This window comes from Triticum dicoccoides, chromosome 6B, assembly GCF_002162155.2.
Source record: "Triticum dicoccoides isolate Atlit2015 ecotype Zavitan chromosome 6B, WEW_v2.0, whole genome shotgun sequence".
Lineage (NCBI taxonomy): Eukaryota > Viridiplantae > Streptophyta > Magnoliopsida > Poales > Poaceae > Triticum > Triticum dicoccoides.
Genome location: NC_041391.1, coordinates 131,972,132 through 131,996,328, shown reverse-complemented (window position 1 = coordinate 131,996,328; position 24,197 = coordinate 131,972,132).

Here is a 24,197-nt window from a genome sequence, read left to right as displayed (position 1 = left end):
TGGGTTGGCCTCGATTCCTCTGTGCGACACCAGGAAACCCAGCAGCTTGCCAGAGGGGACCCCAAACACACACTTCACGGGATTGAGCCGCAAGTCCACCTTGTGCAGGCTGGCAAACGTTTCCTCCAGGTCTTTGATCAGGGTCTTCACCTCCCGAAACTTCACCACTATGTCATCAACGTAGGCCTCTGCATTCCTCCCGAGCTGCTGGCCCAGGGCGATGTACATTAGCCGCTGGAAGGTAGCCCCAGCATTACGCAGCCCGAAAGGCATGCAGGTGTAACAATACACCCCGCAGGGGGTCAGGAAGGCCGTCTTCTCCACATCTTGCACAGCCATCTTGATCTGGTGGTAGCCTGAAAAGGCGTTCAGAAAGCACAACAGGTTGCACTCGGAGGTGGAGTTAACACGCTACAACAAGACCCCCACTATAGCAACGCCTTTTTCCGTATCTAAATGTCCATATATGCGTTGCTAGTGATTTTACCAACGGTTTGGGATGCGTAGCCTTATCTAGTGTTGCTAGCGCATAATGCAACACTTATACTATCGTTGGTAAAAGGGTTCGTTGCAAGAGAACGACATATAAAACAGACTTTTACAACAGTTTTATATGTTGGTGCTTGATGTACATGAATCAAAATCCCATTGCTTCGCAACGGAGAATTTCCAATATTTTAAGTGTTGGTACATATATAGTGTGAATAATAATATTATATGTATATATATATTGCGAGCAATTAAATTAATGCTCCATGTAAAGAAGATAAATATGTATTTCAAGTGAAGGAAAAATAAGACAATGTACTAATGAGAGGAAGAAATCATATATTAGATCAAAACTGTTGGATTACAATAGTGGATATTACAGGAGGAACATCATCCAAATGTGATGCATAATCTAACAATTTTTTTGACAGCAAACTTTAAACTGAAAATATCCATCTTAACTGAGGAATAACATCTGACAGGAACGTCATCCCTACAACATAACTAAAACTAAAAGCATCCATCATGATCATCATGAAACGGATCATCGACATCATCATTGCAGTATAATCGCCATGCTCCCGTATACTCATCCATTTATCTTTTGAATCTACAAACAAGAAAAAAATTGAACTGTTAACACACAATACCTTGACATGATGCAAGTAGTACATAATAGAGGCAAATATTAGTCACGTACAAAAGTCGAAGGCCATGCAATCTTTTCTTTTTATGCATTACCGAGAGTATTGCAGTTCTTGCGACTTCATACCAAATTTTTAGTTTTCATTAGTGCCATATCGACATGCACTGCCCAGAATTCATTTCTAATTTCAGGACCATCATGTTTAAATTTAGGATCAGAACTTACAATTGTATCTAGAGCTACACCCTTTTTATGATTTTTCGGCCTCTTCAAGAACACTTTAGTTCCTACCTGTTAGAGAAAATAAAAGTTGCCATATGAAAGGACAGAAACAAAACGGGGGAACCTATGAAATGAATTTGAGCACAACAGATAGTTCATTGGCATCCATCTAACTCAGCGAACCACTTCGAGCACTCCTACTCCATGCATTAGCACCTTATGTTGTTTTTGTGGTCTGGACAACAGACTGATAGCAAAGAATAAGTAATAAACAACTAAACAAGCCGGCACTATAGTCTGAAAAAAAATTGTATGTGATTATGAAAAGGTACCAGCTTTTTTGCAACAAAAGTTTTTTCTCCCTGACATGCACTAACATTCTTGTTTTCAACAGCATTCTGATAGCAAGACGACCAGTAGATACATAACCATTGGAGTAACATATTTTGAACATATTGTATATGGTAATGGAAATGTACCTTATGTGCAGCAGAATATATTTACCTTTGCCGTACACTGAAATTCTTGTCCATTACATATCTGCTGCAACATGACAGTAACCAAAAGTTTAAATAAATTATGTAGAAGACAATATTCTATGGTCCTACTCGACCTTATGACAGTCATCCCCACAGATGTGAAGACGATTAATTCAGATTTCAGCTCAAACAATCATATTTTGAAGTAATTTATGTCCCTACAATCAACAAAAATAAGTCTGACCACATTTATTCCTTATCAAATCAAAATAGCTACTCATTCAGTACTGAGTAGGTACTAGGAATACATCAAGCTATTCCTATTTCATAGTGAAAACGATGAACTAAGACATGAAATCGATACTCTGGAATGTAAATTTGCAAGGGGTCCATTATTTTGTTCATCGGATGTATAAGAAAAACAGCAAGTAACAAAAGGAAACTCCATATAGCAGCTCTTTCGATGACCCCATATTTTTTTAATTTTTTTTCTATGCTGGGAACATTACTATGAATAAAATGCAGTTATCTTTCAATACTGGTAGTTTAACTGTCGATCTATTTCAATTGCTTAGGGAAGATGAACTTATACTTGTGTGGTATGATGCATAACTTGGTGTTTGCTGGGGGGGAACACATGTTCAGGTATAACACTATCCACGGATAGTAAGAAGATGTAAGGTCAAGGACACCCAAGTTCATTCTCTTTGGTGTTAAGGAGGTTTCGTCCATGCACAAGCATTATAGCTAGGCTGATGAGATGTTATTTTCAAGTTGGAACTGTGAGGAAATCCCATGGGCCAAGGCTGAGTGTGTTGCAGAGTATACATGTGTTTTCACTATCGTGCACATGGTTGTTCATTAACATTTATTTTCAGAACAAGTGTTTCGTTTTGTAGACTGGACTTGTAGTTGTGCTGCTGCAGATCATGTTCTGATATTCATAATAAAAATAACATTTTATTAGGGCCTCACTAGTCGACAAGATACTTAGTGCAACTTGTCCATAAGTACGACCAAGATAACACTTCTTCTAGTCAGTCCATCGTTCATTTTCTACAAATGACACCCCAGCCAGATTACAGCATGAATGTATGATAGCAATAAGAAAATAACAAGGCCACAAACGTCTGCACACACACGAAGAAAGAAAGAAACTATGCTAGGTGTTCAACTGCAAAATTTTAGGCAACAACTAACCCAACTGTACTACCCAACTAGTATAGGATAGTCAGAATTGTGTTCCATAAAGAAAGTCTATGAAGAGATTGAACTCACCAAGGTAGTAATGGTGCGGAACAACATTGAAATATTGCACGCGTCCACACCTGAAACCTTAACAGTTACTAGATTTAAGCCACCTCTTATGTTCAGTAAACCTACGAACACCGAACCAAACAGGCGTCAGGGCATGCACTATAATGAATAAAACCTAAAAGGCTAATCTCAATCAAGTAGAGAAGGTGTAACCTTATAGATGATGAATCAGAAACAACCCCCTCTATCTGAAGGCCCCCAAAATTCTAAACCTATAACAGAGGACAACTATCAAACACTTGGTGTGCACTATCAAATTCACACGAGAGAAGAGTAATTAGAAAGCATAGAAGGGACAGATCTGAACCAAGGGGGAGGAGGCAAAATCGTCAAGTCGTACTAGTATTTACCTTGTGTTTCTATGAATCGGGTCGGGGTGGGGACCGATCTGCTTTCCGTCCCAGTTGCTGAACAAGACATGCATCTTGTTCCCTCAACCTCAATGAATCGGCGGGGTGAGGGGGAAGGCAGGAGGGAGGGCAGGCCATGATCAATCTCCTCAAGATAGGGATCCTACCAGACGAGGAAGGGAATTGTGTTGATGTGGGGGAGGGGGAGGTTTCCGATTTTGATGGCGCAGTTACCTCCTCGCGATACCTGATTTTGGTCTGCGTTCTTGATTCGTATGACAGGTGGGGCTATGGTAATCAAGCGCGCGTACTTATTTTCTAATGACCAAAGTTAGTCGCTATTGGCGGGAGAGAACGGAGGGAAAGGAAAATTTTGCTGCGAATCTATACCAATATAAAAAGACCCAAAGGGGCAGATCCAATTAATCTCGGACATCAAATCATGTCAATCCAACGACCTAGACTGTTTCAATGTCGAGCGCTCAACACGTTTAGCATGCAGTCAATTTCATGTCAAATATAGTGCTAATCACATAATAACACGTAAATAATATCTTACTTAATTTTTGCATGTACTTAATATAATTCCAAATTAACGTGCATTGCACGTGCACATTGACTAGTCATAAAAGAATACGAGGAGTAAAAAATTTAAGCGACACAATTTGTAATTTTTGTTATTATCATATCTGGCCCTTGACACGCACATATACATATATTTGTGCCAAACACAATGTGCTTCTTCTATGTTTGTAAAAATTCAGTGCAAGATGGGTGAAGTAATATTGATTTTTCTGCTCAAAATAGGGCCTGATTGGCCGCGACCTGCCGCTCGTGGCGTTTCTGCTCACCTTCCTCCGTCGTCGCGTGTAGGGCACCGTCAGCCGCGGACACCGCCCCGTTCCATCGCCTTTCCCTTGCCCTTGTCGGCGACGAGGTCGGCAGCGCGCAGCAACTAGACCAAGCCGATCATGATCAGTTGGTCGTCGAGGTGGCACCAGCGCCGCACGCATCACGAAATCAACCACTGTTATAGCAGCACTGCGGCCACATTCTCCCACCGTTGCGTCTGAGCTAAGGCACGAGGTGCCCGTGTGCGTTCGTGAGCTCCAGGTATGGATCCAGCTTCACAACGACCAAGCATCAATAGGGCAGCAATCACTGATGAGGCGGGGAAGGCAGTGGCGAGGGCGGCGATGAATTGCGGTCACAGAGGGAGCTCGCACTGTCACTGAAACTCCTCATCCATTGCAACAGCCTCGGCGAGGAGGGTTGACTGCTGCTGCTCTTGGTCATCCACGGAGAGCACGACCTCCTTTGATGGCGTAGAGGAGAACGATGGGACAAAAGACCATGCGCGGCGGCGACACGATCTGGAGGAAGATCCCTCCGCCGACGCCGAGAACAATCCGGAAGAGCATGACTAGCCTATCTTGCCGGTCCAGGAGAGGATCGGATTGAATCCTACGATTTTGCGGAGAGGAGCAAAGATGAGATAAAGATGGGGTTGGTCGACGCCGGAGCCCTACTTAATTAGCTCGGGCAGGCAGATTGATGTTGCTTCAATGCGGCGCAGTGGTCGGAGTATGCTTCTCGGTCGTTGCGCCCGCATTGAAGCGGTGCCGCCCTCCCGCCCTGTCAGGTCACTCCGACCAACATCGAGGCTGTCGAGTCGCATCCACTCTGGAGTGGCTAGCCGACATCGATATGCGGGCGCAGTTCCTATAGTTGTTCGTGCGGGAGAGTGTTTTGTTGGAACTGCGTACATTAGCACGAGTCTGGACGCCCGCAAACCTCTCCAGCTTTGGTTCCGGTTCGAGGGAATTCTGGCTCATGAACTTAATTGTATATGTGCGTTTTAATACCTTTAATATATTATAATAAAAATGTATAAAATCATTCGTATTTTCTGTCATGCCTCAGTATTTTGTGACCTCGTAATATTATGCCTACAATTCATAGTCCAACTCTGCTTAATTTTTCTTTTTATTTCAATTTATGCCCGCTGCAAAAATAAATAAATTAATGCCTGTGATATGAAATTTTGTCAGAAAAGAACCATTCAAAAGTTCAAACTTTGCCCTACTAGAATGGACGCAAGGAAATAACCAACAGGATAGACTAGTGTTTACGTATGATTATGGCTACAACATTTATTTATTTCTTGCTTTTTTAGGGGTACTTGTTGGATCGAAGGGAGAAAAGAGCTTTTTTTTTGAGATACAACAGCGAGTTCAACTTGCCTTTCTCTCCAAGCCCATCTCTTATCCGAGCAGGGTAGGTTGTTACTGGGCTTATTTTCCTTCCAAGCCCATCTATTATTTATTCTCGCTCAACTTGCGTTTCTCGCCTCCAGTTTTTCTTCTCTCGGATGTGCTGTGCTTCTGATAGAGGAAGAAAACCGGCCACCGGTTAACACGATTTTGAAAAGTTCATACAATTCCGAAAAATTTCGTAATTTTCTAAGCAAATTATGAAATTTTAAAAAGTTCGTCAATTTAAATAAATGTTCACAAATATCAAAAAAGTTCACAGATTTGGAAAAAGTTAGCAGAAATAAAAAAATCATATATTTGAGAAACTTTTATGAATTTGACAAAAATTCCATGAATATGAGAATTTTAATCAATTTTGAAAAAAACTCATCAATTTCAAAAAATGTACATCAAATTTGAAAAAAAATCCATCAAATTTGGAAAAAAGTTAATCAATTTTGAAGAGAAGTTCTCAAATTTGAAATGAGTTCATTGATTTAAAAAAATCATCAATTTTTAAGAAAATCTGAATTTTGAAAAAATCCATTTCGAAAAAAGTTCATCAATATTGAAATTTTTTCATGCATTTTGCAAAAATAAAAAATATAAATATAAAAAATAAAGAAAAGACAAACAAAAGCGCTCCAGAAAAAACCAGGCCAAGGAAGCATCCCAAAACCGAGGGCTTCCCCGAAGTAAAGAAAGAATAAAACGGGAAAATGAAGTTAGTAGGCACAAGTATTTAGATGTCCTAGTGGTTACTGGGTCTGGATCGGAGAATAAGATGAAGGGACTACGCGCGATTTGGTTTTCGCTTAACGGTTAGCAGATATTTTTACCACCACATTCATTATGTGTGTCGGCGTGTCTAATTTTTTTTTATTATGTAAATTTGCAGTCTTATAAGAGACATAATATACAACACATACATGGCAACATATAAGATCTGTTGCAATCTCTGTATGACACTATGGTCATGAGTTTTAAGTCTACAACGCATATGCTGCAACGCTTATATGCGTATTTCTTGTGAATTTTGCAGCATATAGTCAAAATGTTGTAGAATATGTGTTGCTTTATAGGGGGTATCCTTGTAGTACAATCTGGTCGATGCACGGAAGCGAGAAGGGATCCTGGGGGCAAGCCTTGTTGAGGTTGGTGAAGTCGACGCACATGCGCTCCTTTCCTCCTTTCTTGAGGACAATGACTGGGTTTGCTAGCCACTCCGGGTACCGCACCTCCCGGATGACACCAGCATCCTGTAGCTTGCAGGTTTCTTGGACGATGAACGCCTGCTTCTCGATGGACTGTCGTTGGGCCTTCTGCTTCACTGGACGCACATTTGGGCACACCCTCGGGTGGTGCTTGATTATTCCCTTTGGGATCCCCACCAGGTCCTTGGTCTCCCATGCGAACACTTCCTTGTTGGCGCGCAAGAAGCTGACCAACGCTTTCTCTTGGGCCGGGGGAGGGGGGAGGCCACCTCCTATGGTGAAGGTGGCTCCTGACGGCCCATCCGCATCAACTGGCACCAGCTTCGTCTCGGCTCGGTCTTGGGAAAACAACTTCTTCTTCTTGGCTGGTGCTGCCCCCGGAGCCTCGGGGTCCTCTTTCTTGCTTGAATGTGCGGATGCCGCGGTCCTGAAGGCGAGCTTAAGGGCCTGCAGCGCGTCCTTGGTGTCTCCTGCCACCGTGAGGACACCGCTTTTGCCTGACATCTTCATGAGATTGTAGGCTGGGTGAGTTGCTGCCATGAACTTGGCCAGGGCCGGGTACCCAAGGATGGCATTGTATGGCAGGTTGATCCGGTCAATGTCAAAGTTGATGAGCTCGGTGCGGTAGTTGTCACGAGTCCCGAAAGTGATGGGGAGGCGGATCTGCCCCAAGGGGCTAGCAAAACTGTTGCCGACCCCGAAGAAGGGCTTGGTGGGGTGGAGCCGGTCGTGGGGCACACGAAGCAAGTCGAATGCCTCCACTGAGAGCACGTTGAGGCCGGCTCCACTGTTGATGAGGGTCTTGGTGACCGCCACATTGCAGATGGTGGGGGTGCAGAGCATCGGGAGCGCGCCTGCTCCCGCCGTGGTAGCTGGGTGATCTTCTGGGCCGAAGGTGAGGTCGGCCTTGGGCACCGCCCAACCCGGGGGAGCCCCCAACTGCACTCGGGCGGCACTCACCTGGCGGTAGAACTGCTTGATGTGGAGGTTGGAGGGTGGCGCCTGGGAGCCACCCAGGAGGGTTGCAACGGCGGGAGGCGCCGGCACCGTGAACTGCACGATGAAGAGGTCGCGCAGCTCCTCTGGGGAGGCCACGGAAGACTCCAGCAGGTTGAGCAGCCAGTCACGCAGCACGCCCACGAGGGCCATGGGGAGCCAGTTGGCCATCACCTTTTCATCTCCACCGGCCGCCCAGACTGCCTCCTCGTATGCCTGGAGGAAGCCAGTCGGGTCAGCCGCACCGTCGTAGTGGGGCGGCATTTCTGGCCTGAACTTGGGTGGCCACTCCACCTGTCGCAAGGCGGGGGTGAAAGCGTGGAGGCCCATGGCTCCCCCAAAGGCGCGCGACGGCCTAGTCGATGGAGGAGCGCCTGCCATCGGAGCCGGTGGTGGGATGTGACAGATGAAGCGGCGGATCTCCGAGGCACCCTTACCTAGCGTGCCAAATGTCAGATTTTGGGTTCCGCAAACCCTTGAGAGGTTCGAACTCTGGGGTGCATGCGGAGATATCAACCTACCTAGCCTCCTATCTCACGAAACCTCATAGCCTAGCGCGTCGAGCTTGAAGGGAAGGAAAGACACAACAGTTTACCTAGGTTCGGGCCACCTTGCGGTGTAAAACTCTACTCCTGCTTTGTGTTGGATTTGCCTCGAGGGGCTGAGGAAGAACTAGTACAGTGGTTGAACAACCTCAGGAGGTGAGGTGTTCTTGAGCTCAAGCGACCTGGTGAGATGGTGAGAGTGGAGTGGATTCGATGGATCCGGATCTATGCCCCTCTATGGTGGTGGCTAGGTCCTATTTATAGTGGCCTTGGTCCTCTTCCCAAATGTTGGCGGGAAGGGATCCCACAATAGCCAGATTTGAAGGGAGACAACAAGTACACCCTATCCTGACTAAAGTGGTCTTCGCCTGCAAAAGCCCTTGGTCGTGACGCTGCGGTGGGTTCGGCGATGACCTCTGTCCTGCCGTCCTGGCGGTCTTGGTCTTGTTGCACCAAAATGGAAACATTTGGCTAATTCCTCGGGACTCTGTGGCTGCTGCTTACCACCCTTGCACCGAGGAGGAAACTGGGATGCTGTGCCCGCTGGCGTCCGCCTGGCCTGTTGGTCGTCATGGCTCACATCAGCTGAGCCTCGCGATGTGCACCTTGCATAGAAATCTCCGCTCCTCGGGAGACAGCCTGAGGAGGCCGATCCCCTTGGAGGTCTTGGTCTCGTCCGCCTTGCGAGGTTTGGCCCCTCGCGAGGCTCTTGAGTTGTTTATGCCGAAGCTGGGCCGTACCAGGCCGTCGATGGAGCCACGCAGTGGGCCGCAGGCAGGCAAGTCTAGGTACCCCGTATCCAGAACACCGACAGATCCCGCCACGACGCTCTGTTTGGAGCTGCACCAACTGAAAGCTCCACCATTCAGTAAAAATACGTATCCGGTTTGTGACTTAGAGTCATACGGATCAATGTCAAAGCTAGCATCGACGTAACCACTTACGAGAAGCTCTTTGTCACCTCCATAAACGAGAAACATACCCTAGTCCTTTTCAGGTACTTCAGGATGTTCTTGACCGTTGTCCAGTGATCCACTCCTGGATTACTTTGGTACCCCCCTTCTAAACTTATAGCAACGCACACATTAGGCTGGTACACATCATAGTATACATGATAGAATCTATGGTTGAAGCATAGGGAATGACTTTCATTTTCTCTCGATCTTCTACAGTGGTCGGGCATTGAGTCCGACTCAACTTCACACCTTGTAACACAGAAAGAACCCTTTCTTTGACTGATCCATTTTGAACTTCTTCAAAACTTTATCAAGGTATGTGATTTGTGTCCCTGATTACTTTTGTACTTTTGACACTTTTATTTTCCGAATAAAGAGCCGTGAGGTTATTGCCTTGCAGTACATAGTAAAAAAAACGAACGGCTAGGAGGGCACGCTCGCCCATGAGGAGCCCAGCAAGGCATGTAGTCCAACATCCTTTATACGAGTAGTTTGCACGTACTATTAACTATATTCCATTTGCACTTAATTTGCACATTTGTGATACCAGGGAGGAGGATGAATATCATGTTGTGATCACATGCACTAAGAGAAGGGCGTTGAGAAATGCCATGAAGGAGGCATTGGATCTTTCGGCCGGGAAAGCCTTTTGGTACACTGGTATGGTACTGACTGGTTGCAAGTATTACTGGACTCCATGTCAAAGGAAATGCATGCTAAACTGATGCTTTTATTCTGGAGATGTTGGCACCTGAGAGAGGATTGCTTGCGTAATGATGGCAGAGAATCAATCATGAATCATGGGATCAGTACAGTTCCTGCTGCGGTAAGAGGAAGAGATTAAAATCTCATCTCAGTCGAACGAATCTGACACCAAAAAGTTCATGGGAGTCATGGCCACCCAGCTGGCCCATTCGGCAGTGCCATAGAGCTTGCACTGGTCGTCCCCAATTAGAGGAACAGTAAAATTAAACTCCAATGCAGCTTTCTGTGCAAGTACGTACGGGGATCAGTACAGCGGGAGCAGTCACAAGAGACAGTAAAGGACATGTTCTCATACCCTCCCTCAGTTTCTTTTTAGTTTGCATATAAGATTTGTTTAAAGTCAAACTTTGTAAAGTTTGACTAGCTTTGTAGGAAAAGATATCAACATTCGCACTAGGAAATCAATACTATTAGATGCATGATCAAATTAACTTTGATAATATATAACGTCAGTATTGTAGATGTTGATATTATTTCCTATAAATTTAGTCAAACTTTGTAAAGTTTGAATTTGACCAAATCTTATATGCAGACTAAAAGAAATGGAGGGAGTCCGTCGGTTGGAATCTGGCGGCAAGCGATAGTGTGGAGGAGGCCGAAGCACGTACAACTATTGTTAGTGTGGAATCCCTAGCGAAAATCTACAGGGGTCCCGTTGTTTTGGAGATGGACTGTCAGGTGATTGTGAAAGAATTAACGGCGGAAGACAGAACCACCTGGGAGGCTTCTCGGAGCTTCTCGGAGCTATGGCCTGATTGCAGATATTAAGATCTACCTGGGAGGCTTCTCGGAGCTCGATGTCAAACAGCATGAGGAGAGCATGCAACAATCTTGCTCATGCGTTGCCAGCAGAGACTAGACATATTGGAGACAAGGAGATGATAGCAGACATCCCATCTAGCCTTCAATCTATTATCATCTCTAAATGTGATGGTCGCATTTGAGTAGGCTTCCCTACTTTAATTCTCAAAAAATAATATAATCCCAAAATATGCCTAATTTTACATAGTTCTAGTCTATACCCACAATAAATAATGACATAAATTTTCTAAATCTTCTCGATATACATCTTTGTAATTTGTATCCACAATAAATAATGCCAATAAATTTTCTAAATCTATCCACATCTCTGCAATCTATATCCACATTAATTATTTGTTATAAATTGGAAATCTGCTCATTTACTTATTTTATAAGACGTAGCACTATCTCACGGCATTAAAATTGCAATATATGGTCAATTTGCTCTTTGTAATCTGCCCCACAATAATTGATGGCTAATAAATGTCCAAGATATGCTTGGTACATATCTTTGTAATCAGTATCCTCAATAACCTATGGCATAAATCAAGATTCAAAGATATTTATTGAGCATAAATCTGCACCCAAAATAATATGTACCCAAAACATACCCACATAATTCCAAAATATGCTCGGTCAACATTTTGGATTTAAACTTTGAGAGATTTCTAGTTTGTATAGTTGGGGAGTAAAGGTGGGTGATTTGTTAATTTTTAGTTTTACTATCGAGACCCGAGTTCAATACTTGGACAATAATTCGGTGGTGAAACCAGATTATCCTCAGATGTAAGAAATTCTATAGTTCATTATGTTGTTGCTGAACTATTCCATGTATAACTTATACATAATTCACTTTAGAAATATAAAAAATAAGTTTCATAACCAATGTTAAAATGGCAAGCATTTGTATAAAAGGTTGAATTATCATTGTCAAACTATGTTTTGTGCTGGTGTTAGAAAGTGTTTTTACAATACTAAGGATAGCTGGAAGATCTTTAAACTTGGAGGCTTTGGGGTGGAGATTGGGGCAATACATTGAATATAACTCTTTAGTTTACTGTATATGATACAATTTTTCATATATGAAGAAAAAAATCCAGTTCCAATCTGATTGATTATTACATCATTGGTTGCTCCTTCACTATAGATGACAAGGAAGACTTTGAATGTGTTATCATACGTTTCCTCGGGATGGTGTGAAGTAGACTAACTAAAAGAGGAAGTTAGAGTAAGATATCAGTGTTAGTGGCAATGCACAATAAAAAACGTGCACACATGACATGTTACGTATACATGTGAGTCATGTTTTTTCTTGTGCTCATGATGTAGAAACTCTATTCAACCAACATCACATTATCTGATCATTTGACAATTCTTTGATGTACTATGCATGATACAAATTTTCACATTCCTTTTTGCCGGTTCGAGTGTTCTGGATGCCCATTACATCCACAGTTTTTCCCATATATTTTAAAATGTTGTTTTGCATATTATGTATGTTAGGATTCATTGCATATATGTTTTTTTAACTTTGATTTGCTTAATGAAATTTCTGCAATTTTACATGTAAGAAAATGCAATATATTTATCCATAGCTTTCTTGCAAATTCTTGAAAAACTTTGAGAAGAAGCAACAACGACAATTTGCCATGTCCTTTGGAACTTCCCATCTCTTGTCAATTGCTTTGAATCCTCCACGACCATCCGTTCTTGAAAAACAAAGAGAAGGAGAAGGGAAATGTACAATGTGTGTGGCCTGAGCCAAATATATTCCAGCTCAAGTATGAGCCAAACATTAAAGGCTAATAAACTGAGCCAACGGAGGTTTTCGGTTGCTATCTGAGGAGTGAAATGAAGAGCAAGAGAACAAAGGAGTGAGGTGAGGGGCACCCATCCCCCATCTATTTAACTGCCAGCATTCCATAGCCTTAGGCACCCCTTAGCCCTTGCAACCTCAATTTCATCACAACACATTCCGACCACCATAGATCTGATGGCCCCTGTCTCCGCTGTTGGCATCAAGCGCTCCGCACCGAGCGACCATGAAAAGCAGCCTAGTGTCTGGTGCAAGGGGGCGTCATCGCACCAGGCACACCAGAGCACTTTGAAGGGCAAGCAAGTGGCCGACCCTAAAGACTATGGTGGCAACGAAGCTAACGAGCGGAAGCAGCGTCGGCGACTTGCCATCGACATCAACGAGGTTCCCCAAAATGAAGACGACGACCTCGACAACCTTCTTCATGTCGGGGCCCCCACTGCAGGTGGTATGTGCTCCCAGCCGCCGCACTGGCTGCTCTCACTCGTGAACAAGAAGCAAGCACAGGAGGACGAGATACTGGAGCTTGCAGAGCAGCGCTTGCGCATGGCCACAAAGGAGCTGATGGAGGAAATGGAGCTGAAGAAGATGCGGCTGGAGAATGAGAAGATGCGGCTAGAGAACATCCGGCTCATGGTGCAGATCAAGCGCAAGGAGTTCGAGCTCAGCGTTGCCAAGGCGAAAAGGATCTAGGTGTGTGCATGCATCTGGGTTGTTTTCCAGTACGCTGGAAATTAGGGGGGGAGATGAAACAAAAGGAGGAACAAATAAGAGGCTTCAAGAAAGATTCCTATTATGCTACATATGGAATAAATGTGCAACATATTTTGATTTTTGACATGCTTTCATGTGTAAATGTCTCCATTCATTATCTTTCTTTAGTTATGAAAATTGATATTAAGCGCTTTCGGTAGAGAACCTCCGTACTTTGCGGAGCTCATTGAGACAACCAAAGGAGGAGGCTTCATGGATGGAATCATCTCACTCTTGCTACTATTGCCAAATCCAACCTTCACCCCCTTCTTTCTACCCGTAGTCATTTCATAATACCTCTCCACATTACTTCACCATACTAAGACGAGGCATTTGATGAATCTCCATACTTGTGGTGGCCACAGGTAGAGACTGCCACAATATCTGTTGGTGGTTGATGAATTTTTTGTATGTCTCCAGCTCCTTTATCCATGGCATCAGAGGCGTTGAATGTGATATGTTCCGTTTCCTCTGACATAGTGTGGACTGGTCAAAGATCACGAGGAAAAAAAGTAAGATGTTGGTGTATGTCATGTTTGTCGTGATGCACAATCCAAAACCGCACACACATCAAATTTGAGACATACGTGTGCATCATATTTGTCTTTTGTGTTCACTATGTAGAAAAAGTCTTTGACTACTATCATATACACATTTTTCTCATATGTCTTGTCTGTTCACAAAGGTAGTAACACAAACACGCATCTGTGGGTGTACAGAAGTAGGGGCTCTACTCTGCACCCCCTTACCTGTGCACGTGCAGTTAGAGCCGCGCCTGCGGCCACACTTAGCAGGGCAAAGGAGGGAGGCCGAAGCTAGAAGACCATCAAAACAAGGCCAAGACCAAAAAAATAAAGAGCAACAGGGCGAGGTGGACTCCCCCGGCAAGACCCTTGCCGGGGCAGCCTCCGCAGCCCTGGCAAGAGCCTTGCCGGGGCAACTTGCCCAATGCCAGCGGAGCACGCCACCCTTGAGCCCCAGGTTTTCCAAACACCATTAGCCACATTGGAACCAAGGCTCGGGGAGGCGCCTCCATGATGGCATGCAGATCTTTGTGAAGATCATTAACACACAAGATCAGATGAGGACCAGAAGACGGCGATTCTCGGCACGATCCTTGCCTAGGAAACCCACGAGGCCTTGATAACCTACAAGTATACGGGATAGTTGAATTTCGATAAGTAAGAGTGTCGAAACCAACAAGGAGATAAAGGTAGAACAAATACTCTCTCAAGTCCTATCAGCCACTGATACGACTCTACGCACGCCTGACGTTCGCTTTACCTAGAACACGTATGAAACTAGAAGTACTTTGTAGGTGTTGTTGGATAGGTTTGCAAGATAATAAAGAGCACGTAAATAAAGAGTAGGGGCTGTTTAGATAAAGAAGCAATAAAGTAAATATAGCGAGTGTGGAAAAGTGGTGGTAGGAGTTGTGAAATTTTTCCTAAGCAATTGACTACATTACTAGACCGGCAATCACTATTGCAATTCTATTTGAGGGAGAGGCATAAGCTAACATACTTTCTCTTCTTGGATCATATGCACTTATGATTGGAACTCTAGCAAGCATCCGCAACTACTAAAGATTCATTAAGGTAAAACCCAACCATAGCATGAAATTATCAAGTCCCCTTTATTCCATACGCAACAATCCCCTTACTCGGGTTTGTGTTTCAGTCACTCACACAACCCACTATAAGCGAATCATGAACGTATTGCAACACCCTATAGCGGGAATCCTTCACGCTTGCGCGACATGGAGAGCACAATAGGACAGCACCAATAATAAAACATGCAACTCAAACCAATCATAGCAATTCATCAATCACCGATAGGACAACGAAAATCTACTCAGACATCATAGGATGGAAATACATCATTGGAAAATAATATGAAGCATAAAGCACCATGTTCAAGTAGAGGGTACAGCGGGTTGCGGGAGAGTGGACCGCTGGATATAGAAGGGGGAAGGTGATGGAGATGTTGGTGAAGATGACGGTGGTGTTGGTGAAGATCGCGGTGACGATGATGGCCCCCGGCAGCGCTCCGGCGCCACCGGAAGCAAGGGGGAGAGATGCCCCCTTCTTCTTCTTCTTACTTGACCTCCTCCCTAGATGGGAGAAGGGCATCCTCTCTGGTCTTTGGCTCCCATGGCTTGGGAGGGGCGAGAGCCCCTCCGAGATTGGATCTATCTCTCTGTTTCTGCGTTCTCTGATTCTGCCCCTTCACCGCTTCCTTTATATCTGGAGATCCGTAACTCCGATTGGGGTGAATCTTTTGCCCAGATTTTTCTCGTAAAATTAGCTTTCTTGCGGCAAAAGAAGGGCATCAACCGCCTTACGGGTGGCCCACGAGGGTCCAGGGTGCGCCCAGGGGGGAGGGCGTGCCCCCCTATCTCGTGGCCACCCCGGACACCATTTCGCGTTGATTCTTCCTCCGGAAAATCCCAAATATTCCAAAATAATTCTTCGTCCGTTTTTATCCCGTTTGGACTCCGTTTGATATTGGTTTTCTGCAAAACATAAAACATGCAACAGACAGGAACTGGCACTGGGCACTGGCTCAATATGTTAGTCTCAAAAATAATATAAAAAGTTGCCAAAACTATATGAAAGTTGTAGAATATTGGCATGGAACAATAAAAAATTATAGATATGACAAAGACGTATCAGCATCCCCAAGCTTAATTCATGCTCGTCCTCGAGTAGGTAAATGATAAAAAAGATAATTTTTGATGTGGAATGCTACCTAGCATAATCTTGATCATATGTCTAATCATGGCATGATTATTAAGACACGAGTGATTTAAAGCAATAGTCTATCATTTGACATAAAAAACAATAATACTTCGAGCATACTAATAAAGCAATCATGTCTTTTCAAAACAACAAGGCCAAAGCAAGCTTATCCATACAAAATCATATAGTTTGGCCATGCTTCATTTTCGTCACACAAAAATGCTCCCATCATGCACAACCCTGATGACGAGCCGAGAAATTGGTTCATACTTTTTAACACGCTTCAGCTTTTTAAACCCTCACACAATACATGAGCGCAAGCCATGGATATAGCACTATAGGTGGAATAGAATATAATGACGGTGGTTATGTGGAGAAGACAAAAAAAGGAGAAAGTCTCACATCAACGCGGCTAATCGACGGGCTATGGAGATGCCCATTAATTGATGTCAATGCAAGGAGTAGGGATTTCCATGCAACGGATGCACTAAGAGCTATAAATGTATGAAAGCTCAACAAAAGAAACTAAGTGGGTGTGCATCCAACTTGCTTGCTCATGAAGACCTAGGGCATTTGAGGAAGCCCATCATTGGAATATACAAGCCAAGTTCTATAATGAAAATTCCCACTAGTATATGAAAGTGACAACATAGGAAACAATCTATATGAAGAACATGGTGCTACTTTGAAGCACAAGTGTGGAAAAAGGATAGTAACATTGCCCCTTTTCTTTTCTTTTCTTTTCCTTTTTTTCTTTTTTTCCTTTTCGGTGGGCTTCTTTGGCCCCCTTTTTTATTTAGGCTTCTTTGGCCTTTCCCTTTTTTTTTCTTTTTTTATGGGGCAATGCTCTATAATGATGATCATCACACTTTTATTTACTTACAACTCGATATTACAACTCGATACTAGAACAAAGATATTACTCTATATGAATGCTTCCGGCAGTGTACCGGGATGTGCAATGATCCAGCATAGCAATGATATCAAAAAAACGGACAAGCCATGAAAACATCATCCTAGCTATCTTACGATCATGCAAGGCAATATGACAATGAATGCTCAAGTCATGTATATGATGATGATGGCAGTTGCATGGCAATATATCTCGGAATGGCTATGGAAATGCCATGATAGGTAGGTATGGTGGCTGTTTTGAGGAAGATATAATGAGGCTTATGTGTGATAGAGCGTATCATATCACGGGGTTTGGATGCACCGACGAAGTTTGCACCAACTCTCAAGGTGAGAAAGGGCAATGCACGGTACCGAAGAGGCTAGCAATGATGGAAAGGTAAAAGTGTGTATAATCCATGGACTCACATTAGTCATAAAGAACTCATATACTTATTGCAGAAGTTTATTAGCCCTTGAAGCAAAGTACTACTACGCATGCCCCTAGGGGGATAGATTGGTAGGAATAGACCATCGCTAGTCCCCGACTGCCACTCATAAGGAAGACAATCAAAGAAACACCCCATGCTTCAAATTTGTCACACAAAGGTTACCGTACGTGCATGCTACGGGACTTGCAAACCTCAACACAAGTGTCTCTACAATCCACAACCACCCACTAGCATGACTCTAATATCACCATCTTTATATCGCAAAACTATTGCAAGGAATCAAACATATCATATTCAGCGATCTACAAGTTTATGTAGAATTTTATGACTAACCATGTGAATGACCAATTCCTGTCATCTCTCTAAAAGGATATAAGTGAAGCAAGATAGTTTAATTCTTTCTACAAAAGATATGCCCACACTCTAACAAATATAAGTGAAGCAAAATAGCATTCTACAAATGGCGGTTTTCTATGTGAAGAGAAACAGGCAATCCAAACTTCAAATGATATAAGTGAAGCACATGAAGCATTCTATAAAGCCATACTCAAAAGATATAAGTGAAGTGTAATGGGCATTCTATAAATCAACCAAGGACTAGCTCATACCAGCATGGTGGATAAAAGAAAAGTGAAAACTAAATGCAAAAGACACTCCAAGACTTGTACATAATGCACAAACGAAACAAATTCGAAAACATACCGATACTTGTTGAAGAAAGAGGGGATGCCTTCCGGGGCATCCCCAAGCTTAGACGCTTGAGTCTCCTTGAATATTTACTTGGGGTGCCTCGGGCATCCCCAAGCTTGATCTCTTGCCTCTCTTCCTTTTCCTCATATCAAGACATCCTCGATTAGACACTACATCCACACAAAACTTCAACAGAAAACTCGGTAAGATCCGTTAATATAATAAAGCAAATCACCACTCTAAGTACTGTTGCAAACCAACTCATATTTTGTTTTTGCATTGTGTCTACTGTAACATAGCTTTTTCATGGCTTAATCCACTAATACAAATTGATAGATTCATCAAAACAAGCAAACTATGCATCAAAAAAGAGAATCTGTCAAAAACAGAACAGTCTGTAGAAATCTGAACATCCACCATACTTATGGTACCCCAAAATTCTACCAAAATTAGGAAAAATAAACAAGTTGTATAGCAAGACACTTCAAAAGGAATCAGAACCAATTGATGTTCCAGATAAAAATGGAAAACCACACACTACATCCAAAGTTTCTGTCCTGCACCGTACAAACCAACAAGCAATGTAAACATCCTAAAGGCAAACCTTGGCACATTATTTTTATAATACAATGGAATTGTACAAGGGGACAATTATTTTTGTGAAAAGTTTCTGTAATCAAGATTCACAAAGTTTCTGTGAGCATGAACAAAGTTCAAGGAGCTCTCCCACTTCAACGATGCTTGTCTTTCTTACTTTCACTTTCCTTTTTGAAAAGTTTTTAGGTTCCCCTCTTTATTTGCTTTTGTTTTTTAAACTATATAAAAGCACTCAACAGAAATAAATGACTCTCTAAAACTTTCGGGTTGTCTCCCTGGCAGGTCTTTCTTGAAAACCATTAAGCAAGGCATATGGTGCTCAAGTAATGGATCCATCCGGATCCCAAGGTATATCAAAGCCAATTTTAATTAACAATGATTTGTAATTTAGTAGTGAGCACAAAGTAGCATATATCATACAACAACGAAGTCTAACTCTCTTCCTATGCATCGGCATGTCATAAAAGAACAATTCATGCACACCAAGTAAAGGCCAATGCATAGTATAAGCAGTTTCTTGCAATTTCATAGTATGGGAAACATAGAGAGGGTGAGAAATAATTCCTCTCTCATAATAATTGCAAGTAGGAGCAGCAAGCACATGCATATTACATTCATCAAAATCATCATGTGCAACGGTAAAAGGCAACCCATCAATATAATCCTTAATAAGCACAAACTTCTCTGATATGGTGTAGTAGGGAGAATTCAAAAAGATAATAGGACTATCATGCGTGGGTGCAATAGCAACATTTCATGTTTAACATAAGGAACTATAGCAAGTTCATCTCCATAAGCATAATTCATATTGGCATCTTGGCCACAAGCATAGCAAGCATCATCAAAAGGGGATATTTCAAGAGAATCAACGAGATCATAACAATCATAATAGCAATCATCATAGTAATCATCCTTCGGTAAGCACGAAGGGAAATTAAACAATGTATGAGTTGAAGAGTTACTCTCATTAGAAGGTGGGCACGGGTAGCTAATCTGCTCTTCCTCCTTTTGTTCTTCGCTCTCCTCATCATCTTTTTCATCCAATGAGCTCACAGTTTCATCAATTTCTTCTTCCATAGCTTCCTGCAAAATATTAGTCTCTTCTTGGACAGCGGAGAATTTCTCAATATATGGTTTAACATAGGCATTAGAAGCATAATTATCATAACAATATTCAAGTATGGCAAAACTTTTAGATTTGTAAAGAGTAGCATCATACTTTTCAATCAAAGAAGCAATTTCAAAAGCACCCTTAAAAGCAACAAATTCCTCAATTTGTTGAACATCATAGTAATTATAAACACCCTTATCAGATGAAGATACGATCCCATTATCAAACTCACATTGGTAGGGAAGGTGTTTCTTAGGGTTTTCCGAACAACAAGTAATATCATATATTTCACATAAATTCCAAGCATAGCATTGCAAAAGTTGAATTTGATCCCATAATAGTTCCCCTTTTTCAGATATACGGTGTCGCACATAACAAGCATGCTCATCTAAAGATTTTCCCTCAACTAAGGTAGTTGGGGTTTTAGCACGAGCACAAAGGGATCGAAGATGATCCAAGTAAAAAGCTTCAGTAGTGTGATAGATTTTGAGTGGTTCTTCAACCATTGGGGCAGTAGGTACAACTAATTTTTTTTGGTATTTTGCGTTTCCTACCCATAACTAAAGATAGAAAACAACTAACAACAACAAATAAAAATTACTTAGTGATAAAGCAAACAAGCACACACGAGAATATTCACCCCACGCTATGACTCCCCGGCAACAGCGCCAAAAAAGGTCTTGATAACCCGCAAGTAGACGGGATAGTTGTAGCCTCTTTCGATAAGTAAGAGTGTCGAACCCAACGAGGAGCTAAAGGTAGAACAAATACTCTCACAAGTCCTATTGGCCACTGATACGACTCTACGCACGCTTGACGTTCGCTTTACCTAGAACAAGTATGAAACTGGAAGTACTTTTGTAGGTGTTGTTGGATAGGTTTGCAAGATAATAAAGAGCACGTAAATAAAGAGTAGGGGCTGTTTAGATAAAGAAGCAATAAAGTAAATATAGCGAGTGTGGAAAAGTGGTGGTAGGAGTTGTGAAATTGTCCCTAAGCAATTGACTACGTTACTAGACCGGTAATCACTATTGCAATTCTATTTGAGGGAGAGGCATAAGCTAACATACTTTCTCTTCTTGGATCATATGCACTTATGATTGGAACTCTAGCAAGCATCCGCAACTACTAAAGATTCATTAATGTAAAACCCAAGCATAGCATTAAAGTATCAAGTCCCCTTTATCCCATACGCAACAATCCCCTTACTCGGGTTTGTGTTTCAGTCACTCACGCAACCCACTATAAGCGAATCATGAACACATTGCAACACCCTATAGAGGGAATCCCTCACGCTTGCCCGACACGGAGGGCACAATAGGACAGCACCAATAATAAAACATGCAACTCAAACCAATCATAGCAATTCATCAATCACCGATAGGACAACGAAAATCTACTCAGACATCATAGGATGGCAACACATCATTGGAAAATAATATGAAGCATAAAGCACCATGTTCAAGTAGAGGGTACAACGGGTTGCGGGAGAGTGGACCGCTGGATATAGAAGGGTGAAGGTGATGTAGATGTTGGTGAAGATGACGGTGGTGTTGGTGAAGATCGCGGTGATGATGATGGCCCCCGGCAGCGCTCCGGCGCCACCGGAAGCAAGGGGGAGAGAGGCCCCCTTCTTCTTCTTCTTCCTTGACCTCCTCCCTAGATGGGAGAAGGGTTTCTCCTCTGGTCCTTGGCTCCATGGCTTGGGAGGGGCGAGAGCCCCTCCGAGATTGGATCTATCTCTCTGTTTCTGCGTTCTCTGATTCTGCCCCTTGACCGTTTCCTTTATATCTGGAGATCCGTAACTCCGATTGGGGTGAATCTTTCGTCCAGATTTTTCTTGTAAGTCCGATTGGGTTGAACATTTCGAGACAGGGGGGAGGGCACGCCCCCTGTCTCGTGGCCACCCCGGACACCGTTTCGCGTTGATTCTTCCTCCGGAAAATCCCAAATATTCCAAAATAATTCTCTGTCCATTTTTATCCTTTTTGGACTCCATTTGATATTGGTTTTCTGCGAAACATAAAACATGCAACAGACAGGAACTGGCACTAGGCACTGGATCAATATGTTAGTCCCAAAACTAATATAAAAAGTTGCCAAAAGTATATGAAAGTTGTAGAATATTGGCATGGAACAATCAAAAATTATAGATACGATGAAGACGTATCAGGCCTCCGGCAAGATCCTTGCCAGGGACGACCACAGTGCCGCGGCAAGACCCTTGTCGGGGCCCCGGCAAGACCCTTGCCGAGGACATCAGTGGGGCCGCAGCCAAGCTCACACCTGCCAAGGCTCCTCCGCTGTTCCCATGCAGCTGCCAGCCCAGCCAGCCAGACGAGCACCTGTGTGGCGTCGTGTGGCCCCGAGACCATCTCAGCAAGCACCTGTGTGGTGGCATGCAGATCTTTGTGAAGACGCTGCCACCGTGCCACCTCAGCAGCCTGCCAGCCTACATGGCGGTGCCCGCCTCGCTGGCCTGGACGGGCATCGAAGAAAGGCGAGGCGGCAACAAAGCGAGGGGACACCTAAGGGGCGCATTTGATGCGCCTTGTCCCGTAATGACAGGCGATAAGCATGGCTAATGTACCCTTTCCACCTCATGTGTGCCACTGTGGCATCCCCTTTTTTCCTATAAAAGGAGGCCCGAGGCGTACTGGAGGGGGACTCGGCTTTTTGGGCAGGTCAGGCATCGTAGCTAGCTCAAGAACACTGAAATACACACCATAGCAGGACTAGGGTATTACGCGATCCCCGCGGCCCGAACCTGGGTAAACGACCTTCGTGCTGGCTCTTAGACCCGCTCTTCTCACAACCCCACGCCGCCAACCACAGTAGGGATTCAGTTGATCCCATAGGTGTCGTTCTCACCGACAGCATCATCTAATTATTGTGGGATTTCATTATTCTTTAGTACTTTGATACATCATAGTACGTCGGTTTCATTCTTGTACCTATTAGCCCCTCATACATGGTTTCACATGTGAGGCTTGAACTGCCTGTGCAATAAGAAAGAACCCCCTTTGTCGCCACACTTCCTAGTAGTAGTGTCATTGAGTGGAATCATGCCCATGGTCGGAGGCTTCATGATAGAATGTTTATTTACATTGGTAAATTGGCAAGGAGCTAGTTAGCTTCCATGTGAGTCACCGTGAAAGTGCAACTAATCCTTGGGTGGTTTTGGTAATTCATAAAAACATATAGATCACTGAACTAATATCCATTCAAGTTAAATATTTCAGAAAGTTCAATGATTGGCATAGCATGGACTATAGATGTGGACCCCTCAAAATGCTAAGGACAAAGATTGGCAAAGGTTCAAGACTCTTCATTTTCATTTTAGTGATCAAAGATCACATTGAGTCCATAGGAAAGCCAATACTATTTAAAAGGGGATGAGGTGTTGCTTAATGGTCTACTTTCTCAAAGTGCTTAGTGATATTGCTCCAAAACCCTCAACCACTTTCTCATTTCCACATATGTCCAAAACCTAAAGTCAAACTCGGCCCCACCAATTTGATCTATCCAGCGCCATCGAGTTCTGTTGACATAGCCACTGCTAGAAACCCAAGTCAATTCGGTCTCACCGATACGGCTCCCGTTCTCACCGAGATGGCTTTGCAAACTCTTTGTTTCCCTTCGTAACATTTCGATCTCACCGAAATGAGCGATCGATCCCACCGAGTTCGCATTGCAAACTCTCTATTTCCCTTTCATAATGTTTTGGTCTCATCGAAAGGAGCGACCGGTCCCACCACTACAAAAAAATACACTTCCGTGATGATACGTGTTTGTCACAGTAGGTCGCGTTTTTTGTCATGCATGTACATCCATGACAAATTTATGACAGAATCAAGATAGTCATACCTGTGCTGTCGTAGAAGTGTTTCATGACATTACCAAAATTATCATCACTGAAGTGTCCACTTCTATGACGATAAATCGCGCGTCACAGAAGTGCTTTCGTCAAGGGTGACTGACACATGGCATCCACTGTAATGGAACGCCGTTAAGCTATCAGGTCGGGTTTTGGATCTGATAACCCGTTAACAGCCCCGACCAATGGGGATTTTCCAAGTGTAAAATCATCATTGGCTGGAGGAAACACGTG